The 12806-nt window shown below is 37.8% G+C and overlaps 1 long non-coding RNA gene across 8 annotated transcripts in view; it reads right to left on the minus strand.

Moving 5' to 3' along the window:
• LOC106558449 overlaps positions 1-8958 on the minus strand; it is a 107687-nt gene extending 98729 nt beyond the window's left edge. For 2 of the 8 annotated variants that reach the window (XR_005353522.1, XR_005353521.1), the window contains exon 1: positions 8493-8948. This is a non-coding gene — a long non-coding RNA (uncharacterized LOC106558449). Of the gene's footprint in view, positions 1-4455; positions 6222-8492 lie in introns of all 8 variants that reach the window. The other 6 variants (XR_005353524.1, XR_005353523.1, XR_005353525.1 and 3 more) reach the window with 5 other exon arrangements.
• Positions 8959-12806: the final 3848 nt, after the last annotated feature.

Here is a 12806-nt window from a genome sequence, read left to right on the forward strand (position 1 = left end):
TTGCTAATCTAATTTATAGTCTTTTGGGACAGTGTGACCTTAATTCAAAACTTTAATGACCAAAATGGATTGATTTTATCACTGGGGGAATAGAAAGATACTTAAAGTGAGATGAAGTTCTCATAAGTGACTCAAACTGGCAAAACGATAATAGTAGAAATTAGATAAAATAGAATACCCAAAGCAAACACTAAAAAATCTATGCAAAAGGATACACTCAAAACACTACAGATAAATTAAAATGGAGTTCTAAAATATTCAAGTAACCCACCCAAAAAAGGCAGGAAAAATAAAGCAGAGAAACAAGGAACAAAAGGAAACAGAACAAAAAATCAAATGAAAGATATAAGCCCTAAACTATTAGTAAGTACATTCAATGTAAATTGCCTAGATATATTAAATAAAAGACAGAGATTGGTAGAACAGATTTTAAAAATCCTAACTATATGTAGGAAGGTTGAAAAAAAGATATACGATGAAAACATTAATCAAGAAGGAAAGAAAGAACATATTAACATCATATAAAGTAAATTTCAAAACAAAGAAGTTATCTAGATCAGAGAGGGACATTAAATAATGTTGGAAGAGTCAATCCACCAAGAAGACACAGCAATCTTAAATGTGTACACACCAGACAAAGCTGCAAAATACATGAAATAAAAATAGAAAGAACCAAAAGAAGAAATAGAAAAATCCTGCAAAATACATGAAATAAAAATAGAAAGAACCAAAAGAAGAAATAGAAAAATCCACAAAAATAGAAAAATCCAGCCTTCAACACCTCTCTCTCCACAACTGATAGAACAATCAGACAATTGGAAAAGGGGTTTGTGGTAAATAATATTATTAAAGATTATGGTTGTGATATCCACTGAGATAGGGATTACTGAGAAGAAGGTTTATATTGAGGAATGGAAAAGGAAATGAGCTGATTTTGGTCAAGTTAAAATATTCAAGAGCGATGTCAGAGGTGTAGTTGGATATATGAGAAGGTGAAAAGTTTAGAAATACAGATATGGAATCACCTACATACATGTGGTAATTGAAACAACAGATTTCAATGAGTTTTCCAGGAAGAAAGTATAGTGTTAGTGTTACCCATATAGTTTTTAATTGTAGGCTTGAACTTTGAGTTTTTCTTTTTTATTTTTTAAGATTTTATTTATTTATTTGACAGAGAGAGCACGCAAGCACAAACAGGGGGATCAGCAGAGGGAGAGAGAGGAGACTCTTCACTGAGCAGGGAGTCAGATGTAGGGATAATGACCCGAGCCAAAGGTAGATACCTAACCAACTGAGCCACCCAGGCACCCAAACTTTGAAGAATTCTGACATTTGATGTCTGTGTAAAGACCAGTCTATTGGGGAAAATGAAGAAGTGGTCAAATATGTTAGAGAAAAGTAAAGTGTGTGTGATGTAGACATTAAAAGCATATTGTATTTTAAAAGGAATGAGGATCCCAAAGTGAATGTTCCTGAAAGGACAATGAAAACTAGAACTAAAAAATAACCACAGGATTTCTTGACAGTGAGGTCATTAATGACCTTGATGAGAGGAATTTGTTGGAAGGAAATGGTTAGAAGCTTGGAGTAGATAAAAGAATGAATGAAAAATTCAGGACATGTAGATGAAAAGTAAAGATAGTTATTTTTGTAAGTTTGACTAGAAAAGAGAAGGATGAGGAGAGTAAGTGGAGCTGAGGGAGAGATTTTATTCATTCATTCACTCATCTATTCATTTGTTGTTTAAATATGGTCATAAGTTGTTCTATTGTGTTTTTTCCCCCTGCTTTTCATTTTTCCCCCCAGAGAGAAAGATTGGACAAAATTGAGAGAAAGAGGTGAGAAAAAGAGAAAGTTGATTCTGTAACTTTTTGTTAAAGGAAAGAGGAGATGAGAATCAAAGCAAGAGCAGAGGGATTGCCCTTTCATAGGAGGGCATGCCTCTTCTTAACAGGAAAAACAAAGGAGATGCATATAAAGGTGACGTGATTGGTTGTTTGGAAGGGGGAAATTCGGGGAGTTCTTATCTGGTGTTTTTGCTTTTCTTGAATATCTTAAAAATCCCCACTTATGGAAAAACACAGACAAAGGAACAATATTTTCTGTACCAAAAAGAGAATGAAATTATGCAAAAAGGTGGGAGGAGATTTTGCTGCCATGTCCTTATATGAAAATTTCTACAATTGTATAAAAATTAAGGCATACTGAGTATCATAGTTAGTGAACACTTAACTAGTTGTCTACATTGCAAAGAAGAAACTATCTGGAAATCCAGGATGTGTGCAGACTCTTGGTTGACAGTGACACAAACTTCTGGCTAAAATAGCTTAGGAAAAAGAAACTGCTATTATTCCTGCAATTTTTAGTTTTAGAGGATGGCTTCAGCATGTCTGTAGTCAGGCCTGAAATGATACCATGGAAACCTCACCTCTGCCTTCAGCTACATTCCTGCAGTCTCAGCTAACCCATGAAATAGCACCAGTGGAGTCTTCTGCTTTATCCTCTTAGATCCACACCCAGTAAGGAAGATCTAGGACATCTTTCCCAGAAGACCTAGAAAAATCTCCTTGGCTTTACCTGGGTCATGGGCCAATTCCTGAAATAATAACTAAGGAGGATGAGATATGTGGATAGGCTTAGGTTTGTGGTCGCTGTGGGAGGTGATTGTGGAGTCTTACAATGGGAATAGACAGATCCCCAAATATCAAGGAAGGTCACATTTTGACTATTCAAAATACAACCAAAGAGATTAACAATCTCACTTTTCTGCCCTGTATAACCTTTGAGGTTAAAAGCTAATGGATATGACAAATTACTGATTTGAGAGTCTCTTCTGTCCTCTTTACTGTAAACTTGTCCTGAAGGTGCTAGACCCCCGTGAAATGACCAAAAGGAAATTCTAGGTGGATGAGCTCTGAATCATGTTAACCAATAATTTAAAAAAGAAAATAATGATTAGGGGAAAAAAAGATTTAAATTGTCTCTTTTTATTTAACCTTGAATATGCAGAGTTCACTGTGATTTAATATGTGAAAAGTTATACTTTCAAGTTTATTAAACATAACTCCATCAGCATATATTTCTCTGAGTAACATCCTGATATATTGAATTTCCCAAATTAGTTTTTATCAACCATAGTCATTAAACATATTTTGGCATATGACATGACTTTGTTTATATTTAGTAAAATACAAAGCAAGCTCTCTATCCAGTAAGGCTTAGGTTGAACCCAATGCAACAGTATAAAGATATTAGCAATATCAGCCCTAGTAGACTATGAGTTCCTTAAGAGTCCCAATTAAGCACTCATCATTTCTGGTGTTCCTCCTACTACTCCTGGACTTAGGGTGTAATAGGCATCAGCAAGACTATGTTGATTTGGTGCTTTAGCTGGCCTTCTCTTAAGGATTCACAAGCATCATCACTCCACTGAGTTAAAACTTTTAAAACTTCATTTTGATTAGAATCTCAGAGGTAGGGTATAATCCCTTCCTTGTTTTCCTCTCTTTATTACTTATGTACATGTATTTCTTTCTCCTGAACTATACGCTGCTTTCAGAGCAGAAACCATATCTGAAATTATAAATTCATTTATCCATTGGCTAATTTACTTACAACAAATATTCATTAATTGTCCTCTACATGTTACGAACTGTAACTATGAAAATAAAACAGATACAACCCCACGAGAACACATGTCAAGGCTTAACTTGGCCTATTGTGGCTTCTTCCTATCACTATCGTAGTATCTAGTGAAGGATGTGGTGCATAGTGGAGGTTTTAGAAATGCTTCCTTAAATTAGTTGATTCAGGAGAGTTCTACCAAATATAACCTACATCTGTAGTTACTATCATATCACTATGTAAATTATTCTTTATCCTCTTCAGTTAGCATCTAAATAATAACCACCATTTATTCAAAATCTATCAGGCAAGAGCCTTATATACATCATTTTTTAAAACATTACAACAGCCTTAAAAATTTCCTCATTTTATACGGGAGAATGCCAAGACTAGAAGAAACTTCATAAGTCTTACATGGTAAGTAGCAGAGATAGCATTTGAACCCTGGTCTGGAAATGAAGCCTACAGTCTTACTCATTGCCACATATTGGTTTCAACACTCTTGAAATATCTGCCTCTTCAGTCCTTACATTCCAATAGGCAGAACCCTGATTCTGGAAGTTCTCTCTCATTGTCCCCAACATACATTAACTTTGGACAATAGCAACATAACACTTCTAGCAGCTCAATATAAATTCATATGTTTGTTAATGTTAATAACTATTGATCCTCTATAGTAAAAGACTGCATGCTCAGCACTGCACTCTTTTTCATCGATGAGTCATTCAACCACCTTTTTATAAATTCTGTGTTATGGTTTTATATCTCTGAGCTCAATGGAAAAAGAAGTACTTCAAGTACTCTAAGAGAAGGCCCCTCTTTGCTTACAGTTTCTGGGCCTCGAGCAGATATTCAGTCAGTGGTCAGACATGGTCTACACAGTGATCTTCTGCTCAGATGGGAATCCCATTCTTGTGCCAGTGAGCTCTGAGAACTCTGAATGATGGCAATTCTTCTCACTCTTTAGAAATTCAAGAGAGCTTTGTTCTCACTGTTCTTTTACATACACAATACCTATATTTTGCTCTTGTTTATGAAACCTATTTCTGTTGTCTGTTTTTACAACCACAATGAGGCCCTTTCCATTCTGAAATATTATCCCAGGGCTGTAGTGGGAGCAGATTCAACTGAAAGCTGGGCTTTGTGTAAACAGTGTAAAACATGTAAAATCCAAAGCCTGGTTGCTAGGCTATCAACACAATGAAAAATATTCACATTGGGTTTATCATAAAGGACCAAGGTTATGGGGGGAAAAAAAGCAATTGCCAGTGGTTCCATTGAGAGGTGGTCTCTGAGGTCAGTGTCAATGAGCATCTTCATCATTGTCTTTTTGAAAAGGTTAAAGGTTCTGAGTCCAAATGTGGGAACAAACAAAAAAATGTATACCCTGAAACAATAATCTGCAGAGACAAGACAGCGCCACAAAGACAAAGCCAGTTCAGCTGTGTTTCCTGACAACCCTGCCCAGCACACTTCCACCTCAGGCAGAGAACGGAGTTTCTAAAGAATAATTATATCAAGTGATGTCATGATGGATGGCCTCTTTCCAATGGCTTCATGGCTTATCTTCTGAGCCAGAGAAGGGAGGTAGCCTGCTGTGAACCATTGTGGCAATATGATGATGGGAGGGGTACGACAGGTCAACTTGTGGTGTTCTAACTCATGGGAGTGCAGAACCTGAGTTCCACCCGCCCAGTTCTCTGAAATTAACCTTACATGGATGTCACTCCTTTCATAAAACAAATCTCAATATATTATCAACGTCATTTATGCATATAATTTTTTTTCTAATATTTTTTTAGCACTAGACATTCAAAGTGCTTTACATATACTTATCAATTTATTCATTCTTACAGCCTGACATTTTAAGTATTATTGTAGATCCCATTTTACAGATGAGGAAACTAGGCACAAGAGGTGAAGCAACATGTGCAGGTCACATGATAGGAAAATGGTAAAGCCAGGACTCAAACCTGACCCTGGAGCCTGCCCTTAGTTCACTCATAGTGCTGCCTTTACAGTGATTTTTTTTAAAAAAAAATTATTATTACTTCTAATAAATTTTTAGGCAAAGCTTATAAAAACAAATCACATATTTCTCAACAAAAATTCAGTCATGAGCTCTTCTTATAGGATGCCATAAACCTGATAATCGTTTATATATTTAAATCACACGTGATTAATGCCTTATGTCAAAAGTAAAGCAGCTTATTCTTTAAAACACAGCAAGAGTCCATCTTCTGATACCCATAGCTCACACTTAAACTGGAATATGCACACCGACATAAACCACAGCCAGCTCACAGGAAGTATAAAATATGCCTCTTGGGAGTATCCACATTTGTATGAAGATTTGAAGGAAATTCTATGAAATCAAATATGAATATTAATATAAAGCAGAAAGAAGTGTTCACTTTGGCAGCACATATACTAACGCAGAAAGAAAAATCAATAAGATAAAATAGGAGATGTCCAAGAAGTGTTGAGCTTATAGCAGCTTGTTCCAAGTTCTAACTGAAGATTGAGGGTTTCTGGGTTTGTATTCATGACCTTCTGCCATCTGGAGCTGCTTGGGTAGAAAAGTCTAAGAAGCGCTAAAAAAGAAAACACAAGTGCTGTTTGTGCATAAGTAAAGTTTTGCAAAACTTTTCCTCTTGTTTTTTCTTCACAGAAATATTTATAATGATTTTAATCACTTTTATAATTTGAAGGGATGGCTACAAGAATTAAATGGTACAAGTAGAAAAGAAGTTCCTGATGTGAGAGCCATAAATAATTCATCTTACACAAAGTAGAAACAAAAGCAACCAACCAATCTCTTGATTTGAAACAAATTTTTTAGAGTTATCATTCTTCTCATATTCTTAGAAGGGTAGGAACACTTAATCCTCTCTCAAGGGACCACAGTGCTCACTGAACCATCTCTGTGGGCACAACAGTATCTCAAGCACTGTGGGAAGCTCCCAAGGAAAGGAGATGACATACTTTTAACCCATTAGCAGCTTCCAAGAAAATGGCACAGATGAAATGAACATAAATTACAATGCCTGGAAATACTAATACAAATGAGTATGCACAGCAGCTAAGGACAGAGGCTTGTTTTGGTAATATGATTATTTATATATGTAAGAAAGGAACTATAGAGTTTGGGTCTATTCATTTAGGACTTCAATGGCTAGCAGGTGTAACCCTCACCAATTCAAATAGGTAGGCTTACGCACATCCCTATAAATAAAGTATCTGTCAACCTTTGTATAGCAAAGCAAGTATAGACTAAGGCCTTCTCTGGATGAAAGGGGTTTGAGCTGTTATCAGATCTTGTTATTGGAGTCACAGGAATAACTCAAGTTAAATGTTCACAATCTCTCTATAAAGGAACTATCAAATACATAATTAAAGCAGTGAATGGTTGTCGGCTTTGATGGTTTGCAAATTTCACACACCTAGCCCTACCTTCCTTTGCTGCTATTCTACTCTCCCTACATTTTTTAATCCATGTGCAATGTTAAATGAATGTTCTACTCAACACTGCAAGCCAACTCAGGAGTCATCGTAGTAATATATGTAAATGTTTCGTGTTTTTAGATATAATAATACTCTTTTAGACTTTAGTGGTTAAAATATGAAGTTTGCTTTCAGGTTAAGGAAAGCCTCAACCTCAAACATGGAAAGAAAATCACCTTAATTATCTACTTTTACCAGTTTCTCCTTCCATCTGTTTGACACCTTGGTCTGGTCCTTGGTCAGGTTTTACTTAAAAAGCAAAATTGAACTAAAAGTCCATTTCAATGTTAATCACATTTAGCCACTATTTGTTTATATGTTATTGATCTCAAGAAAAACTCTAATTCAATGCAATTATATAATTGATATAATTATATAAATCTAATTCTAATGCAAGTATATAATTCTATTTTTCTTTTTTTCCTTTTTTTTAAATTCTACTTTTCAAGCAAAGCTATGACCTAATACGACTTTTTCAAATTTCATACTCAATAAATTCATGAAGCACAAGAAGTGTCGACCTTTGTCCACTACAAAAAGAATAGTTGTTTTTAAAAATTCATTAAAGACTCCTCAGTTACACTTTTAAATAGGTTGACTTTTTAAAAAGATTTTCCCAAATGAGAAAATTAATGCCAAGAAAACATCAATAAATTTACTTTAAAGGGACCAAATAAATTACTATGAAAAAGAAGCAGAGACGATGTTCAAGGGAAGCACAATTATGCAAATATTATTTCTAAATAGTTTGTTGGTTGGAAGAGCAATCATCTTTTAATTAGTGTTTTATAAATCTGTTGCTATGCATAGCATTCTATTTGTGGCGTGATTTAATACATTCCTTGGTCATGTTTTTGCAGTTATAAAAAAAACAAATACAGTGTTATTTCTCCATAAGCATGTAACATAACTGATCTTATAAAAACATCGTTAGTGATGGGAAAGATGCATGCCTATACTATGACTAAGGGTAGGAGCCCAGTGACTTCCAAGAAAAAGGAGATGTACGCATCATTATGTGAATTTCCAAAGATGGGATCCATCCAGAAGAAGGCAGGAGAGTGTAAGTATGACTTGGAAAAAGAGTCCCAAGTTAGCCTTGGGGAAGGTGGGAGTGTGAATATTGTTTGGTTTCCATTTTTTTCTTCTATCCTGCGTTATGTCTAAAAAACCTCTTGAGAAACAGTAAACTGAGAACTTTGACTATAGGGTACAAAGTTATAAGATCTAAAAATATTTTTTTTGCAAGGAGAATTATTCACATTTGAAAAAATCTTTCAGAAATTTGTTAGTGAGCAGAGGTCTACAGAACTTTACTGTTTTAAGTAGTGCTCTTTGAACTTCAAAAAGCAGAGACTTACTTGACATGGGGGAGAAGGGTGGTAGTACCAGAAAGTATTCAAACAAATCAGAATGGATCAGAGGACAGACCTTTTCAGGGCTTCTCTTCAATTCAGTTTCTCTCAAGTTCATTCTTCTTCTACCAGCTTTTTCTTTCTTCTTTACATCACTTCATAACATCATCCTGCATATGTCTTTGACTTCCTCAAGCCTGTGGCAATTTTACAGCTCCAGTAAAATTGCTTCTTGGGAATTCATTCCTTGTTTCTTACTCTAGATTTCCCAGGGGAAAACTCTAGTTGGTCCAGGTCATCTCTGTATGCCAGCCTCTGAATAAATGATGGTAAATCTGTGAATGAGCTCTCCTTGGGTCAAGCTTGTCCAATCTCTGAGCATGTGTGGGGTATAGCTCCTAGAATGACCTAAGACTTTCCAGAGCGAGGGCTATAAAGGGAGCCCATTCCTTAGAAAGCCTTGCAGCAGAACTGACAGTGACTGATAACACTAGGACACTTCATTTCTTTCTTGCTTTTTCTCTCTCTCTCTTTTTTTTTAAGATTTCATTTATGTATTTGACACAGAAAGAGAGAGAGAGAGTAAGCACAAGCAGAGGGAGCAGCAGAGAGAGAGGGAGAAGCAGACTCCTCACAAGGCTGGGAGCCCAATGTGGGGCTTAATCCCAGGACCCTAGGATCATGACCCCAGCCAAAGGCAGATGCCTAACTGACTGAGTCACCCAGGTGCCCTTAAGACACTTCATTTCTAATATCTAAGACTTTATTATCTTTTATTTTTTTAAAGATTTTATTTATTTATTCATAAGAGACATACACACACAGAGGGGGGTGGGGGCAGAGACACAGGCTGAGGGAGAAGCAGGCTCCATGCAGGGAGCCCGACGTGGAACTTCATCCCGGGTCTCCAGGATCAGGCCCTGGGCCAAAGGCGGCACTAAACCGTTGAGCCACCGGGGCTGCCCTATACTAAGACTTTATCACTAACATTTCCCAGGTTACTTCATAGTCTTCAAATTTTCCATTGAAAAGCCTGTGTAATATTCCACCAGGTAGATATACCACAATCTAGTTGAATAACATTTCCAATTATCATTTCAACCACCGAAGAGTCAGATTCCCCCTACACCTGTGTTACCCAGCCAAAAGTTGAGGTGATGACAGTAGTGTGCTTATTCCTTGGAGAAGCATTCAGTGTCTGAACTTTTTTTTTTTTTAAAGATTTTGTTTATTGAGAGAGAGAATGAGCAGAAAGAAGGGAGCAGGGAGACAGAAGAATCCCAAGCGACTCCCCACTGAGCACAGAGCCCACTCCCAACTCCTGGTCTTGATCTTGTGACCCTGAGATCATGACCTGAGCTGAGACCAAGAGTCTGACAACCAACTGACTGAGGTACCCAGGCAAATTTGAGGTCTGATCTCTTGACCTGAAGCTCCTGCTAGGGCCAAGGAGGAGGAATGCAGAGCCCTATTCAGCAGTTTTCACACGGCGGAGCAGAAAGTGCAGTTTCTGGCACTCTGCTGGGCTTCATTCTTCCCCTTCCAGCTCTCCTGATGCCACACTCTGAAATCACACCTCAGGCCTCTAAACCACTCATAAAAGAAAAAACGAAAGTTGCTGCTCTTAGCTTTAGCATCACATGTCTTAAAACTGAAATTTCTTCCTGGATAGGAATTTGAAAGAGTAATAACAGGTGAGAGAGGGAGTGCTGGATATTAAATCACAAAGCTGCGATGTCTCAGAAGGTGGAGGTAATGTGTTATTTGTAAAATGTCATCATGCTGAGCTCATCACTGAAAACTGTCAACTCTAGAAAGAGACACGCACGATACATCTGGCTTCTTTTGTGTGTGTGTGTGCACAGCATGTGCACGTGTGTTTAAATCACAAGTGATTAAATGAGACTTGCTATTCTTCCCAACTTCACAAGTCAAGCTCAAGTTCAGTTTTGTTACAGATAGAGATAGGTAGAGAAGCACACTTACCACTACTGTAAAAAAATATTCTGTGGCAAAAGGCAGTAGAGACTAGGGGCTGGTACCAACACGTGTAGGAGTGATCACTAAATTGGCAGAATTTACGTCAGGGAGATGAAAAGCATGAGTAATGTTCTTGTCAAAAAAAGACATTCTGGACTATCCCATACAAACAAGCAATAGAAAGACGCTGGAGTCCTGCCCATGCAGCCTCATGAGTAAACATTTGTGAGGTCAGTCCCAGCAGGGAGACACAGGCAGTTCCTTTCTTTGTGAATTGGAATCAATACATAGAGCCCACTGCTCATCCCAACAGAGAATAGAAGAGTCCAGGAAACCAACACAAAGCAAAAGATGTCACATCAGTTGGCTCTGATCCACTGCGGTGACTGTGAGCTGAGACGCAGGTGGGAAGAAGTGTGGTATGGAAGGACAGATGCTTACCTTCTGTCTGACCACACTGGTTCAGGCCTGCACATATTGGGAAAACCATTTATAGGGAGGGGACTGGACAGTACGGAGAGCTTTTTCTAGTTAGACATAGTAATTATCTTTTTTGTCATTAAATTGGCTTACTTTGCTTTAGATAGGATTCCTTTGTATGTCAACAGACCTCAATCCATTACTGGAGAGTTCATAGTATTGAAAAGTCCATGCATTCCTTTTACCGCTATAATTTTTTCTGTCTTTTCATATTTTGCTATTTCTAGATTCTTTCTCCCTATTCAAAAAATTCTGGTAATATTTTTCTCTTTAAATGAACAAAAATAAGGCAAACTTATAACTTATTTTGTGTAGTTCAGCAAGCCTTACAGTCCAAGACTTCTCTTTCTTCATAGAAAGTTAATTTGGGTGTTCAACAACCTGCTTGATTCATAGTGAATTTCAAACTCTAGTCCAGTCTAATAAATCAGCCTCCATATCAGGTTTATTGATTTGGAAAAAGTTGCATTTTTATTTAACTTTTCAAAAATATCAGTTAGTGAGTTCCTAGGATACTATATCTGCCCTATCCATATTTGTCTAATCCTTAGGGCCTAGGTAAGATCTTTGTCTATAACAGGAATTCAATAGTATTGAATTAAGTAGAAAAATACAGCATTGATTAAGGTAAAAGAAGAAAATGGAACACAGTTAAAATATGAATTTGGCTAAAAATAGAAATCCAACACATGTTTCTTGAAGGTGGGTTCTCATGACATCCTTCTCTCTCACACTGGGGGTAGTTATAGAGAAGTCTGGTGCTCCTACCACAGACCTAAATCCCTTTCTCTGGCTTCCTGGGCTGGAATTAGGGGCCAGGTTGGAGAGGGATGGGCTTGGCAGGCCAGACAAAGCAGAGGTAAAAGTGTTATCTGAAATCATAAAGAATGCCCTGGCTGTAAAGCTTTTAGAAGGTGATGATATTGCCAGGTGGAAACAATCTTGGCTGGGAAAGCAGAGGCTGGTTTATGGCCCCATATGTCCTTTCTGCAAGACCTCTTCCCATAGAGTTCAACAATACACATGTGAAAGACCTGCCAGTTCTGTGGTAGAATGTCATGTGAGCAGACATCAGCTGCTCAGACTGGGGACCCTGCTCAGCTTACACAGGTACTTTTAGTGTCATTTAATAGATGAATCCATCCAAAAGTAGCTATCAGATGGAGATACTCCTGAGCCTGATGAACCAGGACTCTGCCTTCTAAATTACCAAGTGGCCCCAAGATCAGAATTGGAGGCAAGTACACGAGATCTTAGTTCTACTGGGACACAGAGGCCTCAACTCCATATGGGCCAGGAAGGAGAGATGTCACTGGGGGCAGTATAAGACATGAGTTTTCCTTTCCTGAAGGGCTTGTTTTCCAGTTTCTATTATTGTTCTCTTCTGGCTGGGAGCCCAAGAACAGGCAAGACCGACCTCCCTGGGAGTGGGCTCGTCTGCCACACTAAATAGGAAGACAGTGAGATTGATAACATTGCAAGGACAGCTTCCAGTATGGCCCCCATGGAGGGGGTATTTCTAGCAGTGAAATGTCCTGCTCAGATATCATGATGCACACATTAAGCCTTACACACAGGTCAATGTGTTTGGGAAACCAGAGGGCTTCTACTGATAATCCATCTTGCAACACCCCTCTCAATCCCCAGAGGACTCATCCTAACTGTGACTGTGGCACTGGGTGAAAAGGAACCCCACAACTCAGTGAGGTACTGCCTGCCCAGAGCTGGCCATTCGAACATAGGCCTCCATATTTATAGCTTGTTCTAAGCCCTGATTAGAACATTTTTGAGCCACTTGATATAGGGGTCTTTGACAGATACTTCTATTGGCTATTTAGAGTAACATGTATTCACCACTGG

Source organism: Canis lupus, chromosome 1 (genome assembly GCF_011100685.1).
Source record: "Canis lupus familiaris isolate Mischka breed German Shepherd chromosome 1, alternate assembly UU_Cfam_GSD_1.0, whole genome shotgun sequence".
NCBI lineage: Eukaryota > Metazoa > Chordata > Mammalia > Carnivora > Canidae > Canis > Canis lupus.